The 25,028-nt window shown below is 41.9% G+C and overlaps 1 long non-coding RNA gene across 1 annotated transcript; it reads left to right on the top strand.

Moving 5' to 3' along the window:
* The first annotated feature begins 535 nt into the window (after positions 1–535).
* On the top strand, positions 536–3,071 carry LOC141579250 (uncharacterized). The gene is made up of 2 exons (XR_012510406.1): positions 536–820; positions 2,856–3,071. It is a non-coding gene; the product is annotated as an uncharacterized LOC141579250 (long non-coding RNA).
* Positions 3,072–25,028: the final 21,957 nt, after the last annotated feature.

The following is a 25,028-nucleotide window of genomic DNA, read 5'->3' as shown; positions in this document are numbered from 1 at the left end:
AATCTTGGGGAAAGCTGGCTGGTTGTTCCCTAAAGATCAGATAGCCCTCTCCAACCCTAAATAGCTTTGGCCACCTCTGACTTCTAAGATCAGGAGCCAAAGGACACTTCTTCACTCTAAGGTTTTTTTCTGTTCCATGTTTGTTTAAAAAAAAAAAAAAAAAAGGCAGAAGAAATACCTAAGGAGGTGTTTAATTTCCTTGCTCACACTTCTTGAATTGACTATAGGTTTAAGTCTTAACTTTGTGAGCTTCTCTTTATGAGCGAAAAAAAAATCACAGGCCCTCCCCCATGAGGGAGCTATTGGATTTGTCTGATATTCATTTTTCTCACTGGTCCCCTAAAGTAGACACGCCACAGATGGCTCCTGCCTTATTGGGAAGTTGGGGGTACCTACTCAATGATCCACACTTTAACCCCCTCTCCCCACAGAGGAATTCCCAGTCTTTCTTCCCTTATAATGGGAACTCCATGACACTTAACACTGTTTTTTACTTGTTTATTGTTTATCTCTCTCCACTATAATGTCAGCTCTATGAAGGCAGACATTTGTGTCCTTTTTTTCCTGCATTTCTCTTCTTTTTCCTTTTTTTTTTTTTCTGCTATATCTCCAGTGCTTAGAACAGAGCCTGACATATGGTAGGTGCGCAAGAAAGATTTGAAGAATGAATGCATTCTTGTCTGCAGCCAAAGCTGGAAGGGCTTCATCGTCTTGTAGTTCAAAGCTCAAGGGCCTCAACCGGGCTGATGGAGAAATCCCAAGGGCAGCAAGGACTTTCCAGGGCACCAGAAGTGACAGAGAAAACCCTTTCGCTTCCCAGGTACGTGAAAGAAAGATGGAAATTTGTTCATTTCTAAAGTTGAGCCTAAAGAAGCAGATTCAGGGAGAGAGATGTTTTACAGACTCCTGTAATGGTCCAGATGGTGAGAGAAGACCATGTGGTTGGGGGTAGGGGGGCTGCTTGTTACCAACAACGTCAGGAAATAATGTACATTGCCAGTGGCCCTTTCTAGCCCTATCTTTCGGTAGAAATACAGACCAGTGGTTCTCCATATGAGTTATAAAGGTTGTGTAACTATGAACCATGAGTCATAAGGGAACTTTATTCAGAGAAGATGAAGAAAGGGCTTCCAGGGAGGACCAGCAGGTGGAACCAGAGGCACTGGAAAGCCCAAGAGGACGTCCAGCCCCCAGGAGGGGTCAGGGCCATCACTGTGTCAACCTATGAAGGCCTGAGAACAGAACTTATGACCCACATAAAGGGAGCTGGCTACACTTAGCAGCCCGCTGAAATCACACGTTCTCTAATTCAGTTCATTTTACACTAACAACTACTAGAGACGGCCTTGAGTTCACAAGAACAAAAGACAACGAGGGTAATTTCCTTTGGCTCTTTTGCCAAGCCATCAGCAATTTTCTGGCTTTTTTCCCCCTCCCTTAAATCCACCCATCTATCTCATTATCTTGAATTAGCCTTATTTTTTCTTAGACATAAAAAAAAAATCAATTAACCTTTTAGTAACTAGAACCTATTACAGAGATATCTGGGATTCACAGTTTGTAGGCTGCGACTCAGTTATTAATTAATGTATTTTTTAACCTAATTTTGGCTTTGAAGCTAAGGCTAGTTAATCTCATAAGAATTTCATTTTAACTTTCCTAGACATAACTCGTGTGTACGTGTGTGTGTGTGTGTGCATGCACACGCCTTTGGCAGCACTGTAGCACGGATCAGCTTTGATGCAAACCCGAGTTTATATAAATCTTTATTTTTTCAGACTCCCTGTAGCTGTCAGGATGTTCCTACTACCTGTGAGTTGATGCCAACTAAAAATGACAATGATGAGCTTAGTTGTTTGCTATCCTATAATGGCATACGGGCTCCCGTCTGAATCTGTTCATCAGCCCTTTGAATCAGATCAAAATCAAAAGATACTTTGTGCCACAGAAATCATTCTTCTGTCTCAGGGACCTGGGGAAAGAGATGATTCTGATCAAAGTAGCTACTGGCCAGGAACGGCTGGTAGCATTTCGGGTGGAAACTCGCTTTCCTGAATGCCATTTGGCTTGTTCTGTTTCTTCTCCAGCTGCCTTTACTATGCGTTCTTTAGGAAGAGTATTAGCTTTAAGGGATCACAGGAGTTCATGCTTGGGTCTTCACTGTAGGGTCTCAAGCCAAGCATTTGTTTTGTTAGCCCATCTAAGGGGTATGAACAACGTGAGCTCAGCAATTGCCCTGGCCCTGTGTAAGCCTTGCACGTCTTCACCGTCCCACCAATACACACGCATGACAATGATAACCACTGAAATGTCATAGGAATCTGTTTTCTTAGAAGGGAGGGATTTGTTCTGGTCTGCTGATCCTCTCTCATCCATTGACCCGACACACAGCTGTGAGCTGGGTGACCAACCCACAGAGATGGCCCAAGGCCATGCCATAGTGATCAGCCCATTTAGGGTCCAGCCCTGAATGTGGCTCTAAGTCAACTGGCCACAGACGCCAGGGACTACACAGCGACAGGTGAAAACGTACAGATTTCTGAGGCATCGTGGCGCTACCAGCTCCCACACCTGCTACCTGCTGGAGCCAGTCTGTGGGCTCCACCAGAGCTCTGCCCTGCACCCCGTGCCTCACTAGCCCTAGACAAACCCGGCCATGAGAAAACATCAGAACATATCTGTCACCTCCTACAATCCACGGAACAGACTCTCCATTTCCTTTGTTATGCTATGAATATTCTGCAGTTTCTCCGGTTTTATTAAGAAGACTTTCCCTTGCTTTGTCTTTGTTCTTCTCATCTAATCTCTTAATGGAAGTTGCTAATTGAATTCCTATAGCCATTTTTTTTTTACAGTGTTTTGAATAGCAAAGTCTGTCAACTGCAGAAAGTGTATATTCTTATCAACACGCCTGTTGCCTGGAGGAGCGACGGCCTCGCTGACAGATGGCTGCCGAGGAAGGCCCGGCAGGGCTCACATCTGCAGCACCTGTCAGCAGGAGCGCAAGCCAGCCAGCGCGGGACCGCAGACCAGGGCCCGTTTGGGTTCAATAAACAGAATCCAGATTGCCAGAGCGTTTCTGTGAATCTCAAGTGGAACTTGGCCAATTTAAGCCAAGTGTTACGGGGATATACTTGTTTTTAAGCATCCTTTGATGCTGTCCCATTAACGATCATGTATCTCTTTAAAAGTCAGTGGTATCAAATCTCTAAAGGAAATGTGAAAAGCAGCTGAGTGCCTGACATGCAGGCCAACACATCCTTTCATTGGACACAAGTCATCAAATTGATCTCCATGCAATTTACTTGTTGCTGTCTGGTAGGAGTTTTCAAGACCTTCATGAACAACACGGAATCATTATCTTTTATGCTAAATTTACAGAAAAATTAAAGATGCAAATGTTTCCCAGAAAACCAATCCCTCTTTTACCCCCACATGGACAGTCAGGTGCACAGTGCCTTAGAGCTGTGAGTGGTTAATTGAAGGTCAATCCACCAACACAGAAATCAGTGCCAAATTAGTCTCTGGGAGGAGACATTTTTGTCCTTGGTCAAATGCATTTATTCTCTCAACCGTTCTTTGTCCTTGCACAGCAGTTGTTCAGTACTGGGCAGGGGACGTAGAGTAGTTGTCACAACCTGACTCAAGACAGCTGGCTAAGCGCATGGGTCTATCACCTCCCACCCCCAAATTCCACAGATCATCAGGAGAGGGTCAGGGTGTGTGTGTGTGTGTATTTTTGTAACAGTGCTGGAAATAAGAGAGATTGACCAGGGATCTTTGGGAATTTCTAAAGGACAGAAAGAATGGATCAAATCTATGGAAAACTAAACCTAGGGTCTAGCAGCAACTACAGCTCAAAGAAGAGAAAAATTATCCCCAATCAATAAGATCAATTCTGGGGGAGCTCCAAGGGCAGAGGCAAAGGACAGAAGGAGGAAGGGTCCTTGTAGAAATTGCCAGAGTGTTTAAAGATGTAACTCAGCAGTTCTCTCTATTTAAAAGAAACACTTACACTTGTGCACTGGTACCTGTGAATGAGGATGGGCCTTGCTGCCTGGCTCACAATAGAGAAAGCAAGCTGATCGTCTATCGGTGGGTGAGCGAGTTACTCTGAAATTCTATAGATTGTTAAGTACTGACAGGAAAAGATCTCCAAAACATGATGATAAAGGAGAAAAGCAAGTTGTAGAAAAATAGAGGAAAAGTAAAGATGAAATGATTAAATGAGAGATGATAGGTGGATAGACAGACAGACAGACACATGTTTGTGAATGCCAGGATGAAGGTCTGGCAGGAGACTTGCCAAACGGTTATCAGATTTGACCTTTGGGACAGAGAGTGGCAGTACAGTTACGGTGAGGGAGATGTTCACTTTTTACTAACTTGCTTATGTAATACCTGAAGCCCTTATGAGGCCAGATTAATGTGTCATGGATGTGATTATAGACACATAAAGCCAAAAAAAAAAAAAAATAATGACACAAGCAGATATGCTGCCCTCCTCGAGAAGCTTCTGTGGCAGACACATGCAGGCAAGAAAAATATGATTGGCATTTCTGTGAAACAGGTGCTCTGACAGTCATCTCAAGGTGGCTTAGCACCTCCCAAAAAGGCACATAACCGAGGCTGGATAGTGGCAGTTTTCCCCAAAGCCGTGATGACTAAGCTGAACTCTGGAGGGAGGGTAGCACTGGTCAGAGGGATGGAGAGCAGGGGATCCAACGGGCTGTGAAGCCCCTGTAAGGAGGCGACTCCCCTCCATCCCACGTCCTGCTTCAGGAAGTGGTGTATCAAGCTCCAGACCCCAAGATGAGAGCTGTGGCGGGGAGCAGTGCCTCCACCTAGTTCCTCTCTCCCAGTCTCCTTCCAAGTAGACACAAAGAGCCAGGAGAAGTGTTAAAATTGCGTGGAAGTGACTAAGGAAAACATCTCTGAAGGTTGAGTTGCCAGCCAGAATTCCTCTCTGACAGTCTGGCCCATGGGCCACTCCCTAGGACATATCTTCACTCTTTCTTACCCAGCCAGGTGCCCGGATGCTCTCTGCAGGTGGCCAAGAAGATACAGGTAACGGCAACAGAGCAGGCATCATTTTCTTCAGCCTTTTTCTCTGCCTTCCCCAGAGATCAGCCAAAGGCTATTCACTCCTGCCCAGAAAACTTCACCTCTGGAGGCTAAAAACATTCTGGAAATTTATAAGAGGACCAGTCATTCCTTGATGGCACAGGGACTTGAAGTCAAGTGCATGGAGGTGCCAGGCTCCAATGAGAAGGGAAAACACATAGTCAAGGTGGGAGTCAAAGCTGTTCTTCCCCCGAAGTAATGGCTCATACCTGCCTGGCAGCCCTGCCACTTTCCTGGGTGTCTACAGGTGTTCTTTCTTGAGTCAAAAGCCAGCATCTGAGAAGAGATGTGGTGCTGGGTACTGGAGGGGACCCTATGTAGCCTGCAGACAGCCGGGCTGGGCATCCTCAAGGGAAAATGTGGGGCAGCCACCTGGGCACTGTATCAGTTTTCCAGGGCCACCAGAGCAAATTATTACGAACAGGTGGCTTCAAATGACAGCAAGTTATTCTCTCACAGTCCCAGAGGCCAGACGTCCCAAGTCAAGATGTCCACTTAGTACTTAGTACTTTCCTGCTTGAGTCTCAGTTTGTCCCCGTTCTAGGGCAGAATTCGGCCCTGTGTCTTCCAGCTTCTGATGGCTCCGGATGTTCCGTGGCTTGTGGTTGCATCTCTCCAGCCTCTGCCTCTGTCTTCACTCTGCCTTCTCCTTGGTGTTTGTGCTTTCCCCTTTGCTGTCTCTTATGAGGACGCTCGTCATTGATTTTATGGTCCACTTAAATAATCCAGGAGGCTCTCACTTAAGATTCATAACTTAACCTACATCTGCAATGGGCTTTTTTTCTAAAGGTCACAGTCGCTGGTTCTGGGGGTTAGGATGTGGACGTATACTTTGGGGGTCATAATCCAACCAACCACAGTGTTCCCAAAGTCTTTGTTCTCAACTGTCTCCACCAGGTTCGGGGGTGGTCTTAGAAGTCACACCTGGCTTGTCATCCACTTGGGATGTTATTTGAGTAGAAGGCAAACAGTGGAGATAATAAAATGCTGTGGTTTTAGAGATGAGGCTCAGTGGTTTCATATTTAGATGCAGAAACCAGCCAGAAAAATCTACTTGCTTGCCCAAGGCCACAGTTAGAGGCCGAGCTGGTACTCAAATTCAGGTGCTCTTCCTGCATCCCACGCTCTGAGATATAAGATTCTAGGTGATTATGTTTGACCTCAGTTGCAGGTTGTGTCTTAGGCAGATGGCAGTTACTTTAAGGAGGAAATAGTAAAAGCAGTTAACATTCATCTTGCAGCTTGGAAATTCCACTCCTGTTGGGCAGAACATAACCAGACTTCCTCCCGCCCTCCTTTGCCCCATCCTTCCATCCTTCCTTCCTTCTTTCCTTCTTTCCTTCCAGGGTAACTCGGATTGCTTAGTATTTTCTTGCTGAGGACTGAGCTTGTCCCAGTCAAATGAATCTATCACCTGATTTCAGAAAAAATTTTTGGCTGCGTTAAACTGTGCTTTGCTCCAGTGAGAGAAAGAAATTACCTGCAGTGCTGAGAAAACAAAACATTCTAGTTCAGTTAGTTTGCTTGAGGAAGGGTTATCGAGGCCTTTAGTTCAGCCTGGTAAACCAAGGAGCAGGGTGGCACACTTCAAAGACTGGGCAGTATTTTTCCTGGGACCTGAATTAGGAAAGAATGGGGTGGGGTAGGGTGGAGGGGGGGCATCCTTTAGACTCACTTACAAGGTTGGGCTTGATAGGAGCGCTGGGTGTCTGTGAATATCTTATGTAATACACACCCCGAGCAGTTGTAAAGTCATTCAGACAATGGTCAAACTTGGGATGTTCCCAACTCATGAATATTGCAGATAGCCCATTTTCTTCACCTTCAGTTGAATCTGATACTTTTGAATAGGCTGTAAGGTGTTCAGGGCTTTATCTGAGCCAGTGCCGCTAAGCTGAAAGGGGACTTGAATGGTGGAGGGAGTCATTCAAAAAATGCTTTTATTTGGTTTCAGAAACACTTTCTTTGTTTTGATGTGCTCAGAACATCATCTATTTGAAGTCTGGCTCCACTAGAGTTTTTATCTCCAAAGCAAGAAAAATATGGTAATTTTAAATAAACAAGCCACCGCAACCAAATGCATTTAAAAAAAAAAATGTTTCCAAGAGATTTGTGCATTTGGAACACGGGTAATGCCTATATAAATGTCTAAACGAAAGAATCTAAGCTACAGTCCGCCTTTCTCTTTGTTCTCTATGAAAATATCCACATCTCTCCAACTAAATTAACATATATTATCACAAATGTGTCATTCTCAAATTTCCTGAGTTCGGCTTATCACTCACCACTTTTTTTTTTCTTTCTTTTTTTTTCTTCCTCATGACTATCTTTCTGAAAACAAAACAACATTATTGACACCAATAAGTGTAACCGGTACAACGGGAGAAAGCACTGGAAGTCACTTCATTGTACTTATCGGGGGTGACCTCTCGCTCCTGGCTTTGCCTTTCTTCGCCGCTCTGGAGTCGCCTCTGAGAAGGAACTGTGGGACTCTGTGTTCCATCAGTGTACCCCGCACTCATTTGTCCTCTGAGTTCCTTTGTGCTCCGGGAGAATTCAGCCTCCAGGCACAATCTAACTCCTGGCTTTATTCTGCAGTTGAAAACAGTATATCTTGTTGAAAGAGAAATACTCAATTCCTCTCGATAATCTTAATTCAGATGCAGTTTAAATGCCTAGGGAAAAAGCCTCCCACGTAGATGGTCTCCCAATACTTAAATTAAAAATAAAATAAACTATTTACTTAAAGCTCTTTTTGCAGCCAGAGCCCCTTCAGAGAATTTGGCCCAACCCACAGACTTTTGTAAGATGGAGGAGAACTGTACTGTGTGGGTTCCCACACCCGAGAGTGAAGGTGTGTAATAAACACCCTGAAATAGACCAGTGAGAAATACAAATTTGCGGGTGTCTAGAAAGGTGGGGACAAGTATCTCAGCCCCATTCGAATTCCAATTCAAGCCAGGAAAACGGTCTCCTAGAAAGTTTTCTACGTCCAAATTTAGGACTCAGAACCAACAACAGAGAGAAGCGTTTCAAAATGTTCTCATGCCAGTGGGATACTATGAGTACTACTTTTAAACTCACCATTTAAAGCAACTCACCACTAAAAATATCTTCTGATTTAAATGGAAACTGAGCCCTCTACCAAGTCATCAGGAACTACACAGGAAGAGGTTACAGTCTTCTGATTTATTAAGATACATTTCTTTGTGTTACTTGAGGGGCAAATGCCATTTACACAAGTTGCTAAACACGGATTATGATAATGACATGAGAGGGCTTGAGCTTTGCCATTCTGCAACAGGATAATTTAGGTATAAAGCAATTTACTCATTTTTGCTTGTTTACATTTCTTACAAACTTTTCAGTGAGTTTAATTTTTAAATCAACATAGTACTACACCCTAGAAACTGTCCAAGCCAAAAATACATTTTAACCATGACCATCACAGACGTAACATCACAGACCAAAAATCTATTTCAACAGTGATTACCAGAAACCCGAGCTTTGTCAGAATGACCAGAACAGACACAGACTTTGATGTGTGCTGGATTTTTATTTTGGTTTTGGCTTAAACAAGCCCTACCTCTTTCTCCAGTATCTTAGCAATATGTGCAGATCATTTATGACTAGCCTTACATATTCATTTCTTTCTGAGTGAAGTTCAAGATGTCATCAATCATTTTAGCTAGGATCTTCTGGTTCCATTCCTATCTTTGCCAGACGTTGGCTTATAATTGATCTATGATGAGCAGAAGGTGTATGCAAACTCCCTAAAGAGCGGGCAGGTAAATTATCTCTTAATTCTGCTCAGTCACCACGGATCAACGTTTATTGCTTTTGCTCAAAACTACAAAGTTGGTTCATGCCTGGATGCTTGTTAAGCCTGTGGTGACTCAAGAATGCTAAACCCTACTGGGCATTGACAGGCAGAATGTCTGTAAAATTACTCTGAAAACATTAAATCTTCATGGCTTGGAGATTAAGACTCTCCCCCTCAGTGAAGGCATTTTCTAGTACAGAGTGTTAAAATGACCAGCTTTTGTTAAAGCATCAGTGTTTCTACATTTTCTACCTAAGTTATTAGGAGGACAAACAGAGCTATTTTTGATGCTAGGACCCTGTAGAAACCATACCCATATCGGGGGTAAACACAGAGCCTTCTTTGAAAAAGACTTTTGGTGTCAGCCTTCTTCTGAAATAATGCTTCGGGAAAAACAAGAAGAGAAAAAAAAAAAAAAAGCTACCTATTCTGATTAAGCTTACAAAGAGACTACAGAACTCCACATTATCTTAAGACAAACAAAAGCCCAAAAGCACAGCCCACAGCCTTTCCAGTCAAGTAGACAGACATTAAAGTACATTAGTACTATCATTTGTATGTCTATAAATATCAATAAAGTATGTGATTTGGCTTCTCTTTCACACAAAGAAGGAGGACTATCCTTTTCAGGAAATTTCACAGAGACACTCACCAACAAAAGTTTGGTAATTTAATCTTTGGAAAGCTCAATGATGCTAAGTTCAAAATTGCAGGTTTTAAACTAATGTACCCGATAAGTGATGATGGCAGAACTAAAGCAACCCATTATTAGGTAATCCAATCGTCCCAATCCCTGTTATCTGTAACAGAGAAGAGTCTCCCTAAAACAGAACTAATGTGTTCACATCTACGTTAATCTCTGAAGTCAAAAAGAGGCATTCTTCATGGGCTTTATCTGTTTCCAAATGTCTGTCTCCACCAGAAGTGATTTCACACTGCTACGGCAGCTATGCAAATGATTCCAACATCTTTGTCCGAGAGGCGCTGTTTCGTATGGATCCACGGGATACTGTCCTGCAGACAACACTTCTCCAGCTGTCTAACTTTTCTGTTTCACAGGACTTAGAGACTCTGAGCCAAATGGGACCTGCTATTTCTGTTGCTTCTAGGTCATGAAGGACCTGGCGTGTCTGTGCGTGTGTGTGTGTGTGTGTGTGTGTGTGTGTGTGTGTGTGAGAAGGGTGAGGGCAGTGGGTTAGGTTTTTTTCCCTCCTCTTAGATGTCACACTGCATCCAACTTTTTCTCCAGCACAAGTTTTCTCTTGTAAGGTGTCACGATGCTAATGAGAGGATTTGTAGAGCCTCCCTCTTTCAAATTTATTCGCGCAGGGCCACTTATCAATGCAAGTGGTTTGAAACCTCTATCTTTTTTCTCCTTCTGAGTTGCAGACCTTATTTCCAGAGCTGAAATAAACATGGTCCACAAGCCATTCATTATTCAGTAACACATTAAGCGATAACATGGAAAAGGTAAAACTTATTCAAGATGACGTGTTTTCCCTGCCTCGCTCCTATGACAACATTTAACAGCAACTCTGGTAAACATATTTTTATATTCACAGTTCTACATGCACTCAATTGGCCTTAAACAAATTCCTTTTTTAAGTAGTCTTTTTTAATCCTAAATTAAGATCATCTCAGTGGTATCCAGCAAGTCAGATGGCAGGTGGACAACTTAGAACGGGGCTGCCACTTCTTTCTTTGGCAATCTTGACTGGTTCTTGCCTGGAAATAGACATTTCCATGAATGAGTATTTTGACATACGTGAATTTGCATGTTGGATCTTACAAGTCCAATAGAATGAAGTTAATAAGTATGATCTTTGGCAAATACATTCAAGGCAAGTGTTTCATGTCCCTGCAGAGGAAGTGACAGGAGCCCGCTGAGCGGAACATTAGGTTTCTTTCACCAGCCTCCTAACCTGGGATAGTTCCCAAGAGACATCACAGGAAGGAAGAAAAGGATCAAAATGAGGACTCTCTCTCTTGAAAACAGGAGCTATAATCGTTTTTATGAGCCACTTACGGTCCTACAATTTATTGAATTTAGAAGTTGCGTCTTTGAAACAGGAACTCTCCAAGATTCAGCCGGTTTTTCCTTTTTGTAAAGACCACAGAAGGCTGTTTGTTTTCTATTAAAAATTTGGCTAGCTCCAGAGTAAAAAAAAAATTACGCAGCAAGTTCCTACTTGTTAACACTTTTAAGAATATTTAACTATTCCACATTAAGGGTGTCGTGTATACCGAATGTGGATTATCAATTTTTTAAAGAACTTTAGTCAATTAAACAACATCAAATTCTAAAACTCTCCAGGATAAAACTTAACTAAATTCAGGAATTTGCAGTACTGTCGACTTAATGCTGAGTCAATCAGTTAACATCCCATAATTCTACAGTTGTAGAGAATGGGTGAGGCTAAGCTGACCACAGGTTGAATGTATTAGGATGTACCTGAGGGAGTTAGTCTTTTAAACAAGTCTAAGATTTTAGCTTATTATTGTCAACTTTTTTTTTTCCAATAAAAATGGAGCATAAAATGTGAAAAAAAAAAATCCAGTTACAGTACTGGAGACACAGTAGCATGAATGAGCACACGGAGACATCAGCAGGTAACAGAGGTCCTATCTAGAGCACAGGTTCTCAGACGGGCATGGGCACCAGCATAAGAGAGGTTTTGTTGAAAGAGCTGGCGGGGGTGGGGGCAGGGGGGGTTCCCACCCTCAGAGACTCTGACTTAGTAGGTTTGGGATGGGGGTTTAAGAATTTGCATTCTAACAACTTCTCAGGTGATGGTGATGCTACTGGTCTGGGGACCACATTTTGAGAACCATTGCTCTAGAGTCAAGGGAAGGTTTGTATGTTTCTTTGTTTCTTAGTTCACTTGATCATGCTAATGTAAACTCAAATAATTCTGTCCAGAAATATCCTTTTTGTGCCTTCAGAAACGTAGGTTGACCAGACTGATCATATGAACAGATTTTTATTTTATTTTGAAACACCTTGATATGGAGTCATAAAAATTTCACCCCATAACAAAGAGCATTTGAGCATTTCAACATATCCATGCGGTATTTAAGCCAGACAGACTTGGGTTCATATATAGCTGGGTCTTTTCCACTCTACAACTCTGGGCAAGTCCTCTAGTTGTTCTAAACCTCAGTCCTCAGATCTATAAAATGGGGTTAAGAATACAAGCTCCAATGGATCTGTGTGAGAATTATCAATATAAAACCCCTATTTAATTCACCTAGCACAGCTGAGACATATCATCAACTTATTTCAAAACATTCAATTCAGTACAGTTTTAATTAGAGAACTAAGGAGAACTCAGAGAACTATAGGTGACTCAGAGAAAGCCATGGAGTTTGCTAAAAAGATACAACTCCTCAATATGTAATTTTACAATATTCCATAAAGTATCTATTAAACAGAATATGAAGGTTGACTTAATTTTCTCAATAGCAGAAGTTTTTCAAAACTCCTTTCTGCCACCCTGGTTGAAATTCCTTTTAACTCCTCTGCCTTATGAAGCAATGCGTATCTTCAGATAATCTTTCCTTGCTGAGCTACGGTCATGCAACAGTTAAGAGTCATTATTTACAACAAATTGACATTGTAGTCAAAAGTAGATAATGCCAAGGACAGAGTGAGCTGTGATTCTAGAATATAACCTGGATTTTAAAAATACAGCTAATTCCTGCTCTAAGTTAGACTTCTTGCGAGCGCCTTCCTCACCACACATACACACACGCACACAGATCTAGAGCACAGAAAAAAACAATCTAGGAAGGAAGTGATTTAGTTAGGTTTCAGTAAATTGATAACATGTAATATTTTGAAGGGCGCTGAGGAACACAAAAGGTGCAGTTCAACTAAGAGATGTGGGTTGTTCAAGCAATGGATGGCTACGCTGATGATGTAGGAAGCGGTGTTTTGGGCACCTCTTCCTCCAAATCCACAGAGTCATGTGCTTCGGAGACTGACACTGTTTGAAGCACCGCTCCACGCTGAAGTTCAGATTGCATTGCTCTCTTCCGAGTTGGGACTATTTTGCCTCCGCTCAGTATGATCCGAATGTCAAGGCAAGAAGCCCTACCTAGAGCGCCATCTATGCTTTGGCGGCTGCCTTAAAAAAAAAAAAACGGATATGCATCAGTGGCTCTATTGACATTTGGGGCCAGATGGTTCTTGCTTGTGAGGGGCTGTCCTGCCCACTGAAGGGTGTTAGTAGCCTCCCTGGCTTCTTCCCACAAGATGCCAGCAACATCTCCCTTCTCAAGTCAAGACAATCCAAAATGTCTCTAGACATTGCCAGATATCTCCAGGGGCTGGGGCAAAATCGATCCCCTCCCCACTGGTTGAGAAGCAACCCCTTAAAGGCCAGTCCTGGGTTTGAAAACAAGGGGACATTTTCTCCCTGCTGCTCCCTCTTGTTGGTAATTGATGTAGAAATGGCCAGAGGTTCCACTCTCAGTCTGGCCCTTCGTCTCTACCTATTCGTTCTTTTGATTAAGCAAGTAAAGCAGACAGATTACTTCCTTCCCACACAGTCTTAAGGAGTGGACTTGTTATGTCAGATGTAAACACATTCATGGTAGAGCTTTTAGAATGAGTCACTTAGGAAATAAATATCTCTTCAATATTTTTTTGGCAACAGATTTCTGAAGGGCTCACATTTCCACCAAGCACAGTCCAGGCAGACCCCACCTCACCGATGTTCAGAGAATGACTGTGTGAGTTCCCTGAGTTCCTTGATTAACTGGAAGACAACGAGAGAAACGTACGCAGCACCTCGATGTGAAACATCTTCACAAAATGCTTTTTACACTGAGAATAATGAAAAAATTATTCACGGCTTGCACAATTAAAGAGACTCAAGGTCTCAGTTCTGATTATAAATTTCTATTGTCATTTCGTGGGATAAGAAATTGAATTGGCTATGAATGTTTTTTGGTTTTTTTTATATGTGTGAGTGTATGTGTTTTAAAACAAAATTCTTGATGTGTCCTTGTTTTTTTATGATTTTTTAATCTCATTTCTCCAAGTATAGTACACTAATTACTAAGAAATACACATTCGTGCCTGAAACAGGCAGTGTGTAGCGTATCAAAGGAGCATGAGCGGGAATCACTCGCTCTCAAAGGGCTTACTCATGGTCTATCTGGGCAGATGGCAAACACTGATATCCACTCCAAAATGAAGAAATGGCTATGAAACAGAATAGGGCAAGCTCCGCGTATGATACAGAGCACAAGGTATTCAGAGAAGGGGGCCCCTAGAAGGCTGGGGTACTCGGGAAGGGCTTCCCAAAGGGCATTCAATCTGATCCCATGTGAATGGCCACACAGGTGCTTGCTCTCATCTGCAGAGAAGCCCGGACTTGGGGGTAGAGAAGCAGCGAGGCAGCTGGACACAGAGCTCAACACATTTATGACCGTGACCAAAGGGGTACTGGGGCGTTTACATACAGCTGACGATTACAGAATAGCAGAAGTATTAAACTATTCCATGTTCGGGTTCATTATCATTTCCTCGTAATAGCAAAATCAGAAAGGAATCAAGGGACTGAAATGATGACAGAATCAGAAATAAGCTGCAGTGTGTTGTTTGTTTCAGTAATGCCGTTGCTATGAGCCAATGAGCGTTCCCTGTCCCTTGGGTACACTGTGTATCTTCTCATCTATTCGATTTGGTGATAGGATCTGGATTCACTGGTTAGTCACCAAACACCAAGTGAGTGTCTACCACATGCCGGCCTTATGTCTATTCTGCCTGCTCCGCAAGGAGCTGGAGAGGCAGAGGAAAACCCAACAGACAAGGCCTCTGTTCTCACGGGCCTTGCTAATGAAACAGCCAACAATCGGTGGGTGATTCTAGAGAGTGATGCGGCCAGTGGACAAAATTAAAAGTGCAGCGTGCTAGATCAGAGACCGCAAGCTGTGGCCTGCAGGTAGATCCAGCCCGCAGCCTGGTTTTTAACATTTGAACCCTAATCATGTGAAAAGTCGCCCTCCCAAAAAAGAATTCCATTCTTAATGTTATCCTGCCCCCCAAAATTTCATTCTTCTCATTAGTAGATCTACACTACAAAGTATTGTACTCAAGTGTTATATTCTAATTTGAATTTCTTTTTTTTTTTTTTTTGCGTATAAGTAGATTTATTTAAAGGGGGTAGTGGGGGCGAGGGTTAAAGTAAAGGTAGATACACACTCCATACTGAATGCAGGCTGTCTCAGAAGGCAGGAGAGAGAGAGTGACCCTAATTTGAATTTCATCAATAAAAAAACTGGGCAAATTCACTCTCCCTCTTGTCATTTAAACACCTACATGGTATCATCAGCTTTGCCTCTTGGCCCAGTATGTGTCTCTTTCCATTAAAAAGTTCAGTCTCGATAAAGAAGGAAATCCTACCATTTGCTCCAACGTGGACAAGCTAGAGGATGTCATGCTCCGTGAAACTGGCCGGTCACAGAAGGACAGACCTGGCGGGATTCCACGGACAGGCAGGATCTCAGCTCGCTAAACTCACAGAAGCAGAGACTAGGATGGTGGTTTCCAGGGGCTGGCGGGGAAACAGGGAGGTGTCCCTCAGTCTATAAAGTTTGAGTCACGCAAGATGAGTAAGTTCTAGAGATCTGCTGGCAGACACAGTGCCCGTATAGTGACCGGTATGGAACTGCGCACTTTAAAATACATGAGGAGGGTGGTTCCCGTGTGAAATGCTCTTAGCAAACACATACACAAAAGAACACGAGGACGTCTTGGATGTGTTTAGTGCCTTGATGGTGATGACGGTTTCACTGGCACAGGCATGTGTCCAAACTCATCAAAATATGAACACTAAATAGTTGCAGTTTTTCATATATTATTTATACCACAATAAAGCTTAAAAAAAAAAAAAGTTTGCCAACGGACGTCCTAGAAACCAGCGACAGGGATGTGGAAGACACCAGTGGCTGAGGCAGGGGAGGGACATTTCTGCTGATGAGCTGACACTGGAGCTGAGACCTGTATGGCTACTTCTGTCACCACCAGCTGTGTAACCTCTGGATCTACCTTCCTTGTTTGTAAAACATCTGGGTTGAACTACACCATGTTCCCTCCCCAGATCGCTGCAGCTCTGTTCCCCTATTGACCGGACACGGTGTGTATCCCCCAGCGGTCCTCACCGGTCACCCTCCCTCACCCACACCCACTTCGTGAGTGTCGAGAAGAAAGAGCCCCAGCAGAAGAGTCACTTCCAATTCTCCCCTCTGGGGCACATCCCACCATCCGGCCGAACTCACAAAAGTCCCGTAAATACGAGTTCTACAGTTAGCCTCCACTGCCCAGACGAGACATTCGGGAAGTGTGTGGAAGTTGATCAGAGCGCAGGCCAAAGGCCTTACCATCCTCAAAACACGACTGAAAAACAGCTCACACTTCCTCGGCATTATTGTGGTCTTTCAAAGTCCATACAAAGTAATATGCAAGGAGACAAAGCTATTCGACCAGGCAGACAGATATTCCAAATTACTAGTTCTTAACAAGCATGGTAATACATCAGTCAAAAGCAATAAATTTAAACTTAATGAAATCTCCATTTGCCTACAGTGCATTTCACTTTGACATTTTCTATATTGCCACGGTGCTTTGATAAAGTTTTTTAAAATGCAAAGAAAGTCTCTGTAAGGCTAAAGACCAGACTTGGTGTCATTGTGGCCCAGGCAACATTACAGTACTTAGGTTTCATCACTCCATGCCCCGTGGCAGGCGGAGCCCCGGCGCTAACACAGGTTCACTTTTCATTATCATCGTATGATTATGCATTTTACTGCATTTAACTGATAATACAAATACCAGCTCACCTTAAAAGAATTAGCTTGGAGGTTTCATTGCTTTCCAAATGGAATTCATTTGACAAACAAATGACAATTAGCCTAGTCTCCCCGGTCTGCGTCAGGATGCTTTTTGATTGAACCTGGACCAATTTACAATTTTTAAATGAGTTTAGACATTTACATTTAAAATGTCTAGAGGAAATTAGCCCTGGGACATCCAGCAGCCAAAATGCTTTTTGAAGTTGATTATTATTTGATCTAGTACCCTCTACCTGTACATTTTGTTCTGACTTCAAAGTTTGGGAATGTAAATGCCACCTCACCTCAAAGCACAGGGAGAAACTTAAAAGCGGTTTTGCTCATTACGTTATGCAAAGGAGTCCATATTTTAATATTCGTTTAATATGGTTAGTTAGCTTTAATGACACCAGTGTGACAGTGTCATAGTTTTGGAATCTGAAAGCGCTGATTGAAATTTCTGGCCGCTGCCTCTATTTTTCCAGCTCCGAAAGGAAGCGTGCCCTTTGAAGGGCAGGCTGGCCCCTGGGTGCGTCCATTCGGGTGAGGACCAAACGTGATAACTTCCAGATGAGGAGTTCACCTGCCCCGGTGAAGAAAGCAAGAATCAGGGACCAGAGACCCTCGACTATCATATCGCAATTCCATATGTTTTATAAAGGTGGCCACCGCTCCTGGGGAAACTTCCGGAAACTCCCTGACAACCCTGTGTTGCTGATAACCCAGCCTTGGAAACTGGCATTGCTCGGAAACTGAGCCCCCTAATGTCTAGCCGAGAGCGTATTTTATTTATCATTGTTACTATTACCACGTGATTGTCAAAATAGAAAAATGACAGCCCTCGGCCCATCCCATGTTGTTCAACGGCCAAAATTAAACACAGTGAGGACAAAGGCCACAAATGGTCAGTGTGGTATGAGCACCCTGCTCTGGATGTTACCTCTGAGACCCAGATGGTCCGGATTATCCACGACACACTCAAAGGGACACTGGGGCAGAACGGGCACGTGACGCAGGCCACATCCGTGTGGAGCTATGCTGGCTTTCCTGTGTCGTCCCTGCAAGTTCACCAGCACATTTTGAGTTTCTCGTTTTGCCTCGTATTACAGGACACACCCCCACGTTTTCAAAATAACCTGGAGTTCATTGAGTTCCCAAATGATACACTGTGCACTCCCAGCACAGAAATCACGGTTTTGAAGATTGTTTTCTGTGAATATAGTAGATGCTGGACTACAGGGTCCAGACTCTCATTAGACGTCACAACAGCATGAAGAGGCCAGAACGCCGGGAAAGAGTGAAGTAGCCCAGGGGGCAAATGTAGAAGACGGCAGAGAAGGGCACGAAACAGGTCTCCTGGCTCTGCATCCCCTGGCCTCCCCACCGCGTGTTGTGAGAAATGGCTAAAAGGGCCATAAATAAACTAACAAATGTGTTTTTTTGGTTTTTGTTTTTTCATCTAGGATGGCTTCAGTTTGTTGCAGAAGAGATGAAATTTCTCCAGGTCCCTTCATATCTAAACTCTTTGATTTCACATCTGCTCCCCTCTCCCCTCCTGCTCCCATTTTCCATAATGAAAATGGCATCAGGGTGTCCTGGGAGGAAACTCTGTTTTGATTCCAAATTTGACACACTAGCACCAAAAATTTTCTCACGTGCACCGTGTCCAATGTACACTAGAGACGTGCCAAGTCCTTCTTTCAAGAGTTTTTCGTTTTCTATTTCTTTCTGCACACATAGGAATTTTTATTCCTGTACTGAGGGCCTGGCAACAACCATCTTACACAGCATCCTCAGACTGTGGCTTTGAGGGCACCAGGGTTGCCTGAAGCCCAGGCAGCACGACTGGAAACAGGCAGTTTTCTTACCTCGTCCGCCCTCTCCTGGACAGATCCACCGCTGCTTCCACGGAGCCTGGAAACCTCGAGAAGTTTTCCCATTAAGGTGAGTGGGGTTTTCATTAAGCCACAGAGAAACAATTTGGTGTTTTAAGACATAAAACAGTCTTTTCTGCTAGAGCTTATTAAAAATACACTTTTCTCTATCTGGTTACACTGCTACACTAGTTTATTCTGCCCCCCATTTTGAAGCATAGCTACTTAAAAAAAAAAACAAAACATGGAGACGATTAGAGTGAAAACCTTGAGGAATTCCGACGTCAGTCTCTGACATGCAAGTGCTCTATGAGCCCCCACTCTGGCACCAACGATTTGGCAAGGAGGGAAAAAATAATACCAAAACAGAGTCATTTTTATAGTATTGTCACAGCGTTAAGAAGTAGAGTACCATCGAGGTTAAGAGCATCGGACAGACTGCACATCTTCCTCTGACACTTACTACCTGTGGGACATTGGCAAATTACATAACCTCTCCAAGCTTCCAAGTCCTCCTCTGTAATATGACATTGTAATAATATTTGCCTCCCATGGTGGTTGTTAGGAGTTTACACATATAAATAACTTCGACTAGTGCTTGGCACATGGAAAGCATTCCGTGAATTTTGGGTGGAATCAGACGTGCGGCCCAAATAAGAGTTCTCAGCTAAATGCTCATAGTAGAATAGACAGGAGTAGAGATTTTTCCAGATCTTTGTCTTAAGGAATTTTTTTTTAACCTTTACTCAAAGGGGATAAATGTCACAGCTTCTAAACTGAAAATAGACACACACCCTAGAAAAGAAATAGAACTGTCAGTGAAACTTCATCCAGAGGAGTGTCCTCTTTGCCTTCTCTGCCAGCAAGAAAGTGACATGTGCAATTGACAATACTCTTTACATGATAATGCTAGAGAAAAAGGAATAGATTCTCAGGAATTGCTAACCTCTTCTCTGCGGGACTTTGTAAAGGAAGGTTAAAAGTTGAAATGACTTTTATGTGTTAAGGTATTAAGCACACATGAAGGAGTAGACTATACATTCATTCATTTATTCAACAAATATTTACTAGGTGTCCACTGTACCTACAAGTCCTGGGACAAGTCAAGAGGATATAGATGTAAGTAAGACAGACACAGACCTCAAAATATGGACATTACAGACTGATGGGAAATGCAGATAGGAAACAAGTGATTGAATGTGAATGGTCTAAAGGGAGAAAGACTGGGAGCCACGGAGTGCAAAACTTCATCTGGACATCCACTTTCTAATTTTACACAAGATTCCTTTTCATGGAAGATCTCTATGCAGGAAAATGTCATAATGTTCTTAAAAAGTGACAGAAGAGCTATAAATCCTCATTATTGGGGCAAGGGGTGGGGCAGACTTCATACTTAGGAAAACCAACAATTGGAAAGCACGTATTTGTCCACAAAAAACAACATGGGATTTGCAACACCCACTGGGGGGTACACCAGAGCAAAACATTGCATCCTTATGCTCAAGGTCTTATCTATACGAAGCAGAATTGCATTTTCAGTGTTTGATAAAACTGCATGCCACCGCAGCGTGGAATATTCTCAAAGGGTTCTCAGAATTAAAGTGGGCTAGTAGGCCCATGCGGGTGCGAACAGGAACACTCTTAAGGTTGTTGAGGAGTAACTGGAGATATTGCAGATCTTCCAGGAGATATTTTTCTTTGCTAAAAAGTGGAGTATCTGTAGGTATAAGATACAGACGTAGAGGGGAGGGTAGAGCTCTGTGGTAGGGTGTGTGCCTAGCATACACAAGGTTCTGGTTTCAATCCCCAGTACCTCCTCCAGAAATAAATAAGTAAAACCTAATTACCACCACCCCCAAAAAAGATATAGATGTATACACTTATCCCCTCTTATCAAAATTTCCAAATAACCCAAGTGATATAAGAAGGAAATTAACTGGCCAAGACAAATCCTAGCTGCATGAAGCCACAAATTAAATGATTATTAGAATCTACTGTGTATTAGATTGTGTTTTTATTTCTTTAATAAATTTTCATGGAAGGAAACAACTTGTGGTTAACATTCTTCTGTTGCAGAATAAGCCCATGATGACGGCCTTTTTTTTCATCCGTGTGTGAAACCCCTATTTTTAGTAACCCACCTTCTGTTCTTGCTGATTCTTCTCATTCCCTTAATCTCCTGCCTCAAAAACTAATCATTTTCAGGTCAAAGCTGTAAGTGGACAGTCAAGTCGAGAAGATACATATGAGAATATTATTGCTCAAGCATCTAAATCATTGGATTAAATGATCCAGATGACTTCCCAAGATGCTGCACGCACACACACACACACACACACACACACACACACAGTCTTAGACAAACAGCTAAAATGGAAAAAAAATGCTTGGCCTGATCACTGGTGTGGTATGGAGAGGCAACAGGGAAAAAACTGATTCAAATTCAAAGAAAATCTATTTCAGAGGCTTATTCTTACAGAAAAATTTTGCAGAACTGGAAAACTTTATAATTAGGCAAAACTATTAACCTGCTAATCCTGGAGGAGAACCTAGGATATACAGGTTATTTGACAGCTTTAATTTAACGTAATTTAATGAGGAAAAAAAAAGAAAAGTTCATGTTAAGATAGTCCATCACCTATCTTGGTAAATGTTTTGCTGAATTTCCCCAGAAGAGATTTTAATGAGAACCAAAGGAAGATATTTATTTTTATATAAAAGTTATTATACAGTATACATACATCTTACACATTCACACACATAGAACATATCCCTAGACATACATACATTCATAAACACATGCATAATATCCCATAGAAAGTAAAATAGCCGTGTACCAAATAGACCCATGGAAAACGGCTCAAGCCCATTACCTGAGATGTAAATATAATAAAATAAGCAAACTCCACTTATACAAGAAACAAGCTGCCTTTCTTCACCTTTCAAAGTCTCACTCTGAAAGACCTTCGATTTCTAAAATCTCACAATTAAGGTGTGCCGATTAGCAGGGTAACTTGACATTTGCAGTCAAATATTTAACCTGTTTTGAGGTGTATTAATATTTTGATTGCACTGACTACTCTGTAATGATTCACTGCAGTGAGGTAGTTGGCTGATTGGTGCCCTTCCCTGGAAATGAAACCTACGATTCTTCACCCACGTGCATAAATTACATTTGGGGATGTTGCAGTAGAGATTAGTAGAGTTGCGGTTTCATAACACTAATTCTTAAGCAAAGATAAAGAGCCATTCCATTCACTTGGGAAAGAGCCACAATGAAAGTAGCCATTCACGGGCTTGGAGCAGACATCAGTCATCTCCTTCTCGGTGGGGCTGCAGGTCCCCACTCTTAAGATGGAGTGTAAATGAGACCTGGGATCTCCCATTTGACAAATGCTTTTTCATGTGAAATACATGAACTCCTTTTCCCCCTAGACTAAGTTGTTTCAGATCATTGTCTCTTCCGCAGCTCAGGAAGAGAAGCTAATCTATAAAACAATGAGACTTCACTCTGGATGCCAAAATCTGCAATTATATTGCATGGAGGAGCTTCATGAATAAGTTGGGGGTATGATCCGACATTAATCTGGACAGTTAATACAGAGCTGGGGCATTGCCAGCAAAAAGCTGGCTGATTTCTTTACAACAGGGCACTTTCAAGGTGAGGACACAGCTTTTCTCTAAATTATAATCTCGATCCGAGCTGAACGCTAAGTTATCGCCATTGGTCTTGTGTTTCCCCCTGAGCTGGATGTCCAGGTATGGGCAGCAGGGTCCCATCTTAGAAAGAAGGCACTTCAGTTAGGCAAGACAGCTCCAAGTTTTTAGCTATAGCTCACATATTGGCTAGTTTTAAAGGACTTCGTTGTAAGAAAATCACCTAATGTACCGTAACTATACGTTGGTCACTGTTTCTGGCCAGGCTATAAATCAGGGCACCAGTTAATTCTCCGAACTGGTCACAGACCCAGGGGAAATAATTTTTGAAATACTCCTTTGGGAGTTATTAATGGGGAAATGTTGATACTTTCTCTTTAAGTAACCCAGAATAATGACAAATAAGAGGTCTTTTCTTAGTTAAAATGTTTCGCTGATTCAAACACATTTACAGGGTGCTTATCTCATGTTAATCATTGCGGTACATCTTGTGAGAAATCCTTAAGAGTAGGGGGGAAAAAAACCACCACCAACCAATCAATGGACAACACAGCAAGTTTTCTGCCCTGAGGATTTTCCTATAGAATTAGAGAAATATGAGTAGAAACAGATAATAATGCTTAAAGAAAGAGAAGTGAGTGAGACAACGGGAGGGGGTATCTTGCAGAGGGTAGAGTCTGGGTTGAGCCTTGAAGGAAGGTCAGACTTTGGGTTGGTGAAGAGGACTGGGAAATGTTTTTAACAATAGTAATAAGCAAGGCAAAGTGTGAGTGTAATGCCACCTTTGCCTGCATAACATTTAAGAAATTTACTAACAGGTGTGATATTAAAATCCTTTAACAGTAGGCATGGTACTGGTACCAACCAATCAGAGTGGGAACCGCCTGCCATCAACAACCGTCGCAACCACAACAGTGCAGAACAGCAGAGGGTCAGCCTGGCTTGGGACTGCTCACATTTTCCTTGTGCTTCCATTTTCTCTCTTGTCCACTGTCTGCTTCCCTCCTCTGTAATGTAAATGTACCCGCAGCGCCAGATGTATTTCCTGAGCATGACTGTTTCTCAATGTTGATGTAACTCTGCAGAGCAATCTCAGATGAGCCTGACTACTAAGGCAGCAAACTTATCTTAGGGAGCGGAAGACGGAAGTACCTAGGTAGGATGGGCAAAATGATGGCGGTCTATAATTATCAAGATTAGAAATTTGAACAATTTTCTGTGAATCGTGGAGAGCCACTGGAAATACACTAACAGGAGGATGGCAACAACATTATTCTCAGCATCAGCATTTCCAAAGTCAGTGTTCCTTTCCATAACATGAACGAGCCTTTACTCAAGTGCCAGGCATTAGTCCTTTGTGTTTTGCATGCATTACCTCACTCAGCTCTCGTAACAGCGCTATGAAGTGGATCCTATTATTACCTCCTTTTAAAAATGGACAAACTGAAGCTTAAAGATCTCCAGTGAGCTGTTCAAGGTCACATAATTACTAACCACTACACTGTATGCCTAAGCACACCACACACACATACAATAGAGATGGTTTTCCTACCAAAATTAAATAACACTTTAACAGGAAGAATTACCCATAATTTCAGCATGATGCCACTCCTATAATTTCTCCTTACTTTGGAGGGGAGCTACGATCATCATTTTATACAGTTGTAACTACAGCTATTGTACAATTTTATGATGCGCTTTTTACTTAGAGTTACCAAATAAAACTATTCTTTGTTATTGCATAATAGCTATCATTTGTAATGGTTGTTGTCTAGTGTCTTTTTTCCTCTGTTGTTGTTGTGGTTTTATTATAAATGATGCAGTAAACATTTCTCCAGATACGATATTTTGCTTTCTAATTATTTCCTTTGAATTAATTCCCAAGAGTGATTATATTATGTCAAAGAGTATGACTATTTTGTAGGTCCTGAATTGTATTGCCGAATTGTTTTCCAAGTGGGTTGTACTAACTTCTACTCATTCCAACAATTATTATTTGCCAATTTTATTAAAAAAAAAAATCTCATGACCAACTGCTATTAGATTTTAATTTTTACAGAAGAAAACTAAGTGGTACTTTTCATTTGCATTTTTGTTACTAGCTAATTTAAACATTTTAAAAACAAAATTTTTATATGTATCTCTTACACTTAACTGTCAGAGCAATGTTTTGGTCCATATCCTTGTTGGAATCTTAATATTATCCTTACAAATTTGATTGAGATCTTTATATACCATTAAAAATCGTACTACAGTTTGTCATTTTTAATATGAATATATTTTTACAGCAGACTGCTTTAATTTATTTTTCATTTTTATATTTTCACTGGAGAGGCATTTTGAAATTTCTTTGCAATCTATTACTTTGTATTTTTTTCAGTTGCTTCAAACTTTAGAAAGTTCCCACCCTTCCAAATATCTGAGAGTCTGTTTTATTTTTGGCTGATTTTCATTGATTTGACTTTTCAGCTTAATCTTTTTCCCATATGGAGATTATTTTTACTCTATAGGAAGGAAGGAATAAAGCAATTTTCCTCACCCTCAATATTTATTAAATAATTCTTCATTTCCTTCTTGCTTATGACACTTTATTACATATGAAATTTTTCTGTTTAATTTATGAGTTTCTATCCTGCTCCACTGAGCTATTTTATTTGTGAATTTTCTATTCTCCTTTTTTACTACTGTTGTTTTATAACATGGTTTTATAT

The sequence above is a fragment of the Camelus bactrianus genome, chromosome 11 (assembly GCF_048773025.1).
Source record: "Camelus bactrianus isolate YW-2024 breed Bactrian camel chromosome 11, ASM4877302v1, whole genome shotgun sequence".
In the NCBI taxonomy this organism is placed as follows: Eukaryota; Metazoa; Chordata; class Mammalia; order Artiodactyla; family Camelidae; genus Camelus; species Camelus bactrianus.
Note: the sequence above shows the minus strand (reverse complement) of the source record. Positions and strands in the feature narration are given on the sequence as shown.